The sequence below is a fragment of the Bactrocera dorsalis genome, chromosome 5 (assembly GCF_023373825.1).
Source record: "Bactrocera dorsalis isolate Fly_Bdor chromosome 5, ASM2337382v1, whole genome shotgun sequence".
In the NCBI taxonomy this organism is placed as follows: Eukaryota; Metazoa; Arthropoda; class Insecta; order Diptera; family Tephritidae; genus Bactrocera; species Bactrocera dorsalis.
Genome location: NC_064307.1, coordinates 66,792,103 through 66,801,388, shown reverse-complemented (window position 1 = coordinate 66,801,388; position 9,286 = coordinate 66,792,103). Strand labels below are relative to the sequence as shown.

The window sequence follows — 9,286 nt, the reverse complement described above, 5'->3', positions numbered from 1 at the left end:
TATTCCAACAAAATTTCCTTAAAACTATCATTATTTATTATTAACACACTTATCAGCACTTTTCCATTTCAGTAGGTCTATTTCTGACATACACTTACATACATATACACACACGCACACACACAGATAGCCAGCAATTTCAATGTCAGTGGGCCACTTGCATTGTGTGGAAGCTATCGCCGATGACGACAATCGTCGCTCTCTTATCAGCGCCAGCGTTGTGCGGCGCGTGAAGAAAGCGATCTCGTGGCTTTAATGTTTACACACACACTCACACAAATACAAAAACACTATTGCTTAAACTCAAACACATATGAACGGTTGGGTGATTGTATGGCTTGCGGGATTAATGAATGAAACGTAGTAAGATTTACAGTAATTTATGTGCACGATTAGTCGGTTGACAAGCTGACGTTTTGCTGGCGTTAAGCATACTAGTTTTTTTAATTAAACAATATTTTTTTAATTTTACAATTTATTTTTTAAGTAAACAATATGTTTTTAATTTTACAATTTTTTTAATATTACAATCGTTTTTAACATTACAATCTTTTTCTTAATATTACTATCTTCATTTATGAATCAATTACTTTTGTAACGCACTGGAGTACTAGACGGCATGCGGACCACACAAAAAAAGACACTACCGCAAACACGTGATGAGCACTGAAAGAAATGCTTCGCCGCCTGCGAATCCTTTTTGTACCCGTTTGCCTCACAAACGAAATCCACAAAATGACCTATTTGTGGCAAGAGATCACATGCTGATCGCATTTTATTTTTGTTTCGGTCACGTTGGCACAGACAGCATACAGACACACACCCAGACCTTGGTAAGCGCACATGTTTTACGTGTGTATAAATACTGTCGCGTAAATTTGTTCTAATTTTAGAAACACCAAAATTCATCTAAGGGATGAATAAAATTAGCAGATCTCACGTGTGATCATTTCTGCGATCAAATGCATTAGAAAATCACACACACATAACAAATATTTTACGAAATGGTGGCATCTTCACTGGTAGGCAGTAAAAGGGTAAGGTGTTGCTGGGAGGAATAAAGAGGAGAACAGTGTTAGAGAACCAACTTTCAAGTATATATGTATATACATATGTTTACATACATACATAATATTTCCTTAACTCCGGCCGGAGCGTAGTACCAAATTAGAGTACCTGCTATTCCATGACTAGATTCCAGCATTTTTCTTTTCAAAATTTGAAATAATGTTCTTCAAAGTACTGTCCATCTGAAGCTAGAACATTTTTTCATGCCTCAAGCAATTTTGTTGATATTTTAAGGAGGGTTCCCAGCCGACGTTTACTACTTAGCTTTTGACTGGTCTTACAATATTAGCCGTAGGATTGTCGTGAGGGAAAATTTTTGCCTCGTATCTAGTCGTAAACTAAGTCGGTATTTTTCAGTTTCAGTCACTAGATCGATTCTGGAGTTCAAGAGAACCGTTCTTGAAACTTTTTGTTAGTCGTTCCATATTCGAGCTCAAGCCGTTGTATGGAAAACTCTTTTATTTGACAAGGTATCTTCACGAAATTCCACACAGATTATTGCTTAAGATAATGGTACATTCCCTGAAAAAATTACTCAAATCGGACTACTATAGCATATAGCTGCCATACAAACTGAACATTCAAAATCACATGCTTGTATGGAAAACTTTTTCCATTAAAGAGATATCTGCACGAAATTTAACACGAATGATTGCCGAAGGTAACAGTACAACCTCCGAAAAAATTATACCGATCGAATTACTATAGCATATAGCATATAGCTGCCATATAAACCGCAAAATCGGAGTCAAATGCTTGTATGGAGAACTTTTTTATTTGAAAAGATATTTTCAAGATCTTTGAGATTTACTGTTATCTAAAGTAATGGTACGATCACTGAAATAAACGTTTAGATCGGATCACTATAGCATATAGCTGTCATACAAACTAAGTGATTGTATGGAGAACTTGTATGAAAAACTTTTTTCATTTGACGTGATTTCTTCTTCTTTGTGTTAACACACAAAATTAGAACGAAATTATTGCGATTTTGAGTTAATATTTGCATAAACCTATTTAAACCATATCGAACCTGCTTTCTGGTTATCCTTGAGTCTAAATTTAGTTTTATTCTAAGCAATGTGCGCGCGTGCAAACAAATTCGCGTGGATTAATTGAGAGGTCTAAACATATTTATCGACCACAAATCCAATATAAACATAATGAGTATGCATGTCAAACACGTTTTTCCTGACCACAAACAGTTTCAGCTCAAATAGCCGCGCAGCTAAATTCATTCTACATTTGAATAAATGCGACGAGCACTTCCTTCTTCGGCTTAATGCGCGAACTTCCGCCCGAAATGTCAAGCATTAGACGCGTGTGAATAAACATAAAGCAGAATAAGCAGAACATAAAGCAGACTAAGCAGAACTTGGCTAGAAGTGGGCAGTCCAGTTGCTGTGCGCGTACGGCTAACACACATTTCGTGTGTTATATAATCCGCGAAGCAGCAGCAGTAGAAGTTACTTAGCCATATATTTTCTGCGAATTTTATAAGCCAAGCCCTTAGGGCCAGGGCTAGCACAACAACCGGTTGGCGCAAAATTCACTTTCTTTGCAAGACGCGCCGCTTCATGCCAACGCACACATACAATACACACACACACACCTGCCAGTGAATGCACACATATACACATATTTAGTTGTAATTAGTTTCGGAAGCGTTATGCCCGCCATTAGTTGTGTGCGTATGTTGGCCGCGCGCGGCGTCGCCGCTTGCAACGCGCATGCGCACATTAAAGCCAGTTCATAATTGCCCGTCTTAATATGCGCCCAGCCAAACCAACAACATAGCACAACAACAGCAACAATACCGGCGGCTATGTGTGAGATGAGGCCAGCCACCAGCGTAGCGTCCATTAGAAGCAGCTAAGCGCTGCGCTTGCGCATTAGACGCTAACGCCGCACACTCAACTCAGCCGGCCGGCAAGGCTTCAAGTGTGACGGCAACGCAGCGCATTAGCGCAGCGTGTAAAAAGCCGGTATTGACAAGTTGGCGGTGGCTGTAAGGCTGCGCGCAAACGCTGCTATTGCCTGTTCTAATTGTTGTTATGCCGTTGATTACTGTGCGCGTTTTGTTGTTGTTGTGTGCATTGATGTTATTGCGTTTGGCATGCGTGCTTTAAGCCGCGACTGCTTATGTGTCGGTTTGTTTTTTTCGTGTTCATTGTTGTTGCTATGTTTGTTGGGAGGAAGCATTAATGCCAAAGCTGCATGCCGCGCGTCCAACTCACCGACTGACTGACTGAAAATAATTTGCGAAACCGGCTTTTCGGTATTAGATGAATGTGTGCGCAGCAAACGACAATAATAACAACAATCAGCAGCACAGAAAATTAGAAAAAGCTAATAAATATCAACATAAAATGTATAAAATATGCTTAGTTGAAGCGGCAAAGCGCGCGCACGCCGAAGCTCAACGAACTTTGCTGGCGAATTTTTTCACTAATGTTTAATTTATGTTAATGCAGGCATTCTTTTCGTGAAGTCATTAAAACAACAACAACATCAGACGAAAATTAGGAACAGTCGTTTTTGGCAAAGCAATAAAATCACAGCAGCAGCAGCGCGCTAAAGCACCGTGGTGGCGAAAAAATTGTTACCGTTGTTAGTTCTTGTTGTTGTTGTTGCTACAAGCATGCATGTAGTTATGTTTAGCAAACACAAGCATACATATGTACATATGTATGTCCCGCTTTTAAACAGTCAAATGCGAAAATTCTTAAAATTTTCAAGGTCAACCGTGTTTGAAGGCTGATAGGCGCTCACTTGCTATTAAAAATAAAAATTAATAAAAAAAAAACAATAAAAAATTCACTTCGGTTGCACAGCAGCTATAATACGCTTCACAAAACAACAAGTTTTCATATAAAAACGGAAAATGATTCAGACTAATAATTAAGTTTTCTGTAGAAGCACTTGACTTTGATGCTTCAGTTTGCATGACAGCTATAAGCTATACTGCGCCGAACTGAAAAATTTTTTCGGAGATAGTACCGTTATTTAGGAAAATAATCTGTGTCGACTTTCGTGAAAATAGCTTCGCAAATAAAAAAGTTTTTCATACACGAATGTGATTTTGATCGTTCAGTTTGTATGACAGCTATAAGCTATAGTAGTCGGATTTGAGTAATTTTTACAGAGATTGTACCGTTGTTTTGGACAATCCCATTTGTTAAATTTCGTGAAGATATCTCTTCAATAGAAAAAGTTTTCCATACAAGAGTTTAATTGTTATTGTTCAGTTTGTATGACAGCTATAAGCTATAGTAGTTCGATTTGAGTAATTTTCACAGAGATTATACCTCTGTTTTAAGTAATCAATTGTGTTAAATTTCGTGAATATATCTTTTCAACAGAAAAAGTTTTCCATACAAGAGTTTAATTTTTATTGTTCAGTTTGTATGGCAGCTATATGCTATAGTGATACGATCTGAACAATTATTTCGGAGGTTGTACTGTTATCTTGGCCAATCTTCTGTGTTGAATTTCATAAAGATATCTCTTCAATAGAAAAAGTTTCCCATACAAGCACCTGATTCCGATTGCACAGTTTGTATGGCAGCTATATGCTATAGTGGTTCGATATCAGCGTTTCCGATAAATAAGCAGCTGCTTGAAGAGAAAAGAATGTGTGCAAAATTACAGAGTGATAGCTCAAAAACTGAGTGACTAGTATGCCTATATAAAAATGGCTAAAAGAATAGAAAGAGAGACGAACTTGGCTTAATCGACTCAGTTAGTCACACTGATCATATATAAATATTATCATATATAAATATTTTAAAAGGTATCCAACCTTTCCTTCTAGGCATTACAAACATCGTGTCAAATTGTGGTTATACTTTAGGGTATACTTCAGACTATATATCAGGGTAGACTTCAAGGTATAAAAATAGTTATTAAATGCGTTAATGCATCATAAAAATGTTTGTTGCTTGCCAAAATGTTGTTGTTTTTAATTTTTGTTTGCCTTTCAAACAAGCACTTCAGCGTTAAGCGAGCATACACGCACATACAAATGGTAGCGCATTTTCACATGATTTGTTGGCCAGTGATTATTAGCCTAACCTTATCTTCTGCCCAACGCACACACCTACACATGCATACACATGAGTGTACTTCTGCGCCTTATCGCGTAGTGTAATTAACTTGTTAGCAGCAACATTTGTTGTTTGCAAATTTTTTATTATTATCTATTCGCTGTTGTTGTTATCGTTGTTGTCGCAAATAAACTTGGCATTGAAAATATAAGTTGCTTAGTAATACGTACATACCCCTGTACATATGTATATATACTTTGTGTGTACAAAGAATTAGTAAACGCTGATAATTATCGCAATGAGAAGTAGTCCAAGTTCAAATGGCTCTAGTCCACGAGGTGTTAAACTATGCATACATACAGACAATGAATGGCAGATCAACTGCGCATAAATAGAGCAGTGTTTGGAAGAAAATTTAATATATTTAAGCTGCGGAAGAGGAAGTGAGGAAGCGTGGCTGAATTCTTATATACATATGTATATGTATATGTTTTTATAACACCAGAAAAGTAGAGACTTCAACGAAGAATAAACCAACTAACGTGTTTTAAAAAAGCAGTTATTTTGTTTTGAGAATTCCGACTGGAATGAGGGTTCTTTTGTGATCTTAAGGGGTTACATGGGTTCACGGGTTTCAAAAAATCAAATTTATAGAATATTGTCCTAAATTTTCAAGTTGATCGGAGCAATAGTTTCGGAGATATAGCCTTGAGAACTTGTATGCTGGACGCTAGCTAGGCTAAATGAGCGGTCTTTAAACGCGTTTTTCTCGATACTGTGTTTGGAATTCGATTGGTAAGATTTCTCGAGAACTACTCAACTGCATTTCATTGAGATCATTGTGTATCTAGCAAACCAAAAGGTAGTTGGAGGCTCTGAATACAGCACACCTTGACAACAATTTTCTTGGATTGATGTTTCTGAATACTCTTTTTGTGTTTGACAATAATTTTCTTGTATTAATGTTTCCATTTCATTATTTTCAAATATTTTTGACCGTTTAGTATGTTCTTCGTCTTCCAAGCTAAAATCACCAGATTCATCATATCGTGGGACTTCTCTTTTGAAACAATATGATAGCCCTTCTATATATTCTATTAAGCTTTCTTACTCTACCCCAACATCTCCCTATCTGAAGCTCCATAGTCCTTTATAATTTATACTGCTCGATAGGCTGATGCAACTCTGAGGGCTGCGCTGTAGTGCATTCTGATCGCTAGACCCAGATCTTAACCCCGTATAATCATCGTCCTATTAGGAGCTTCTCTTTCCCTGGTTGGAGCCCATATGTTATTATATATATTGGCCACTTGTCTGATTTATACCCAGCGTAGTCAATTGTATGACTTTTCTGGTATTTCGAGTTTTAGTATAGCGTCTGATGATGATGCGTCAAGCTGATTTTTCACAAGTCTGGGCCCAGAATGGATCCTTGTGCTGCTCCTGACGTGACCGCTCTCTGTCGTGATTCCTCTCTAGTTTGGTACATCCAACTGTATTTTTATATTTATACCATCTACGTTGTGCGGCTTCTATACTTTCACTGACGCAGTTCTTAGCTCATAGAGTTGATCTGTGGGGTCTAAAGCCATGTTGTCTAGGGGAGAGTCCTCCAGCTTCCTTGATAGCCATTTCGAGTCTGGGTTTAAGTAGGCTTTCATAAAGTTGTCCTGCTGTGTCAAGGTTGCATAGTGAGCGGTATGCTGATGGCAAGTTAGCACTGATTAGCACCAGGCGTCGTTTTTTCCAGGGTTCAAAGAATATTCCGGTTTTGAGGCAGGCTTCGTACATATTCAATAGTACTGCCGGTCGCTCTGCAGCAATTATTTTCGGGATTTTTGCTAGGATCCCCACCGGGGTGGGAGATTTGTTGGTCTTAAGCTTGCCAGTGGCTAGTTGCAACTCTTCGAAGGTGAACTGGAGGATTTGCGGAAATCTTAGAGTGTGTTCTGGATTACTAACCCTTTTTCCGAGTGTGGGGAAGAGTCGTTTTACGATTTGAACCAGTTTGACAGCAGCTACATTATCTTGGGATACATTATCTAAGGCATTGGTTAAATCCCCGAAGACATTGTTTACATAATGAAATCAATCGTTCCATAAAAACTGAAGAATCGGCTTCAAGACTTTGTGTGAAATCTGATTTCCGCCTTCACCTAACCATTTAATAATCTTCTGAATAAAATTAAATTTTTCTCAATTATTTAAGCGAAAATGCAAAGTTCATAATTTTATTTTTTATTTGCTGCACAGGCAAGTATGTGCAACTAGCTGGCCGCGGTGTGCATAACAAGCCGATTCGTTTTTATTTTTCACACAACTTCCAGGCCAAGCAAACGCTATTTCTTGCTCACCGCAGCAGCACATCAAGATTCCTCACTTCCAATGACCATTTGCGCGGCCGCGACTTCCCTTGTCGCCGCACCATCGCCGTCTCGCCGGTGAAACGGCGGCCACGTCTTTCACTTTTCTGCGCTTCCAGTGCCAGCGCCGGCAGCGGCTTAGAATGGCGTTAGAAGTAAAAGCCAAAGCAGCCGAGAAAGCAAAGAGCAGCTAAAATCGAGAATTGTTCTGAGCCCGCCGCGCCATGGAGCCGCGGAGCCGTCGAGCTGAGGCCAACATGAGCAACTTTCAATGTTCAATGCGAACGAAAAGCAACAGCAATAACAGCAACAACAACAGCGCTGCTTAGAAAGCCGCCCAGCGATAATTATCAATGTTGTTACTGTTGTTGTTGTGGTGGATTGTGGTTGTTTGTTTGTTGATTTGTTGGCTTGTTGTCTACGGTCGTTTGTCTATTGCGACGTTAGAATTGTTGCTGCTTTGCTGTTGGTTTTTGGGAGCTCTTTAGCTGTTGATGTTGTTGTTTTCTGTTGTTGTTGCCATAGCTGGCCGCTTGTTTGCTGTTATTTGGACTTTTGAAAGTGGTTGTTGGCCAGCAGTCGCGGCCACGGCTTCCTGTTCTAGCGATTTGCGCGAACTTGTTGTTATTGTTGCTGCCACCCGGCTTGAGGCACTATTTCTAATGCTTCGCTGCTGCTGGTGCTGCTGCTACGGCTTCTTCTTCTTCAACTTGCTGTTTGTGCTTGTCTTCTGGCTGCGTCTGCATGTTTTCTATATTGTTCATGGAAGTGGAACAGGAATCAAGTAAACATACAACAACAACAGCAATACGCGCACATAATAGACAAATCATGCCTCTTCTTATAGACACACACACAAACGCGCACATACACGCGCACACTCACACATAGATCGCGCAAATAGCTTTTGTTGTTATTTTTGCTGCGCCGACTTCGGGCACGCTCGCTGCCAGCTCGTTAATTCTGCGTCGCTACCATTTGTGGTTGTTGTTATTGCAGCATGTTGACGGACAATGAACTGCTTGCGGCACCAAAGTCACGGCGCGGGGTTAAGTGTGTCTGCGCCGCCGTTGCTGCGTCGTGTCGAACGCGCGCCAGCTTTGGCCATGGCCATGACAGTGACAGTGGCAGCGCGGCTGGCCAGCAGCAAGCTGCGACTAGCGATTTTTCCCACAAGCCAAGCGTTAGAAATGTTAGTTTCGCTGTTAGAAATGCCAGCCCACCGCACAGTGAAGCGCTCTGCTGGCGCGCGATGAATTAAGAACCGCGCGCTTGGACTATGAATTAAGAAACCGCGCGCTTGGTCAACGCTGCGCGCTTCGAGCGTTGGCGGCGGCAGGGCGTGTGAAAGAAGTGCGCGCGTAGATGCGCGTTGGCTCAGCGCTGTGACATAATCTTAGCGCGCAGCGCGCAAACTTGTTGATTTAGTCAAAGGCAACTACAAAAACAACGGGAAGAAAGCGCTTGTGCGCCTGCGCATATTTTATACAAAAGCAAATAACAAGCAGTAAGAATTTGGTTACAACAATGGCAGTGGTAGCCACAAAAACCTACAAATATCATCAATATCAATAACAACAACAACAACCTTGAATTTGTAGCCAAAATCCCAAAGGCGTTAACGAAAAGAAAAAGTAAGGTTAATAAAAAACGAAATTACATTCCAACACAGCAATCTGAAAGCCAGCGCAAGAGCGATTAAACGCCATTGTACGCGGGCGTGCGCGCTCGTCTGCGCGTTCATTTGTTCATCAACTTGCAGGGGGGTATGTAATGAGAAAGTCATTTGCATAAATAATGAGCCAAGCT

The 9,286-nt window shown here is 40.2% G+C and overlaps 1 protein-coding gene across 1 annotated transcript in view; it reads right to left on the bottom strand.

The window, feature by feature from the left end:
• Positions 1–9,286, bottom strand: part of LOC105225924 (ecdysone 20-monooxygenase) — a 28,380-nt gene that overhangs the window by 11,880 nt on the left and 7,214 nt on the right. The gene's annotated exons all lie outside the window — the stretch shown is intronic.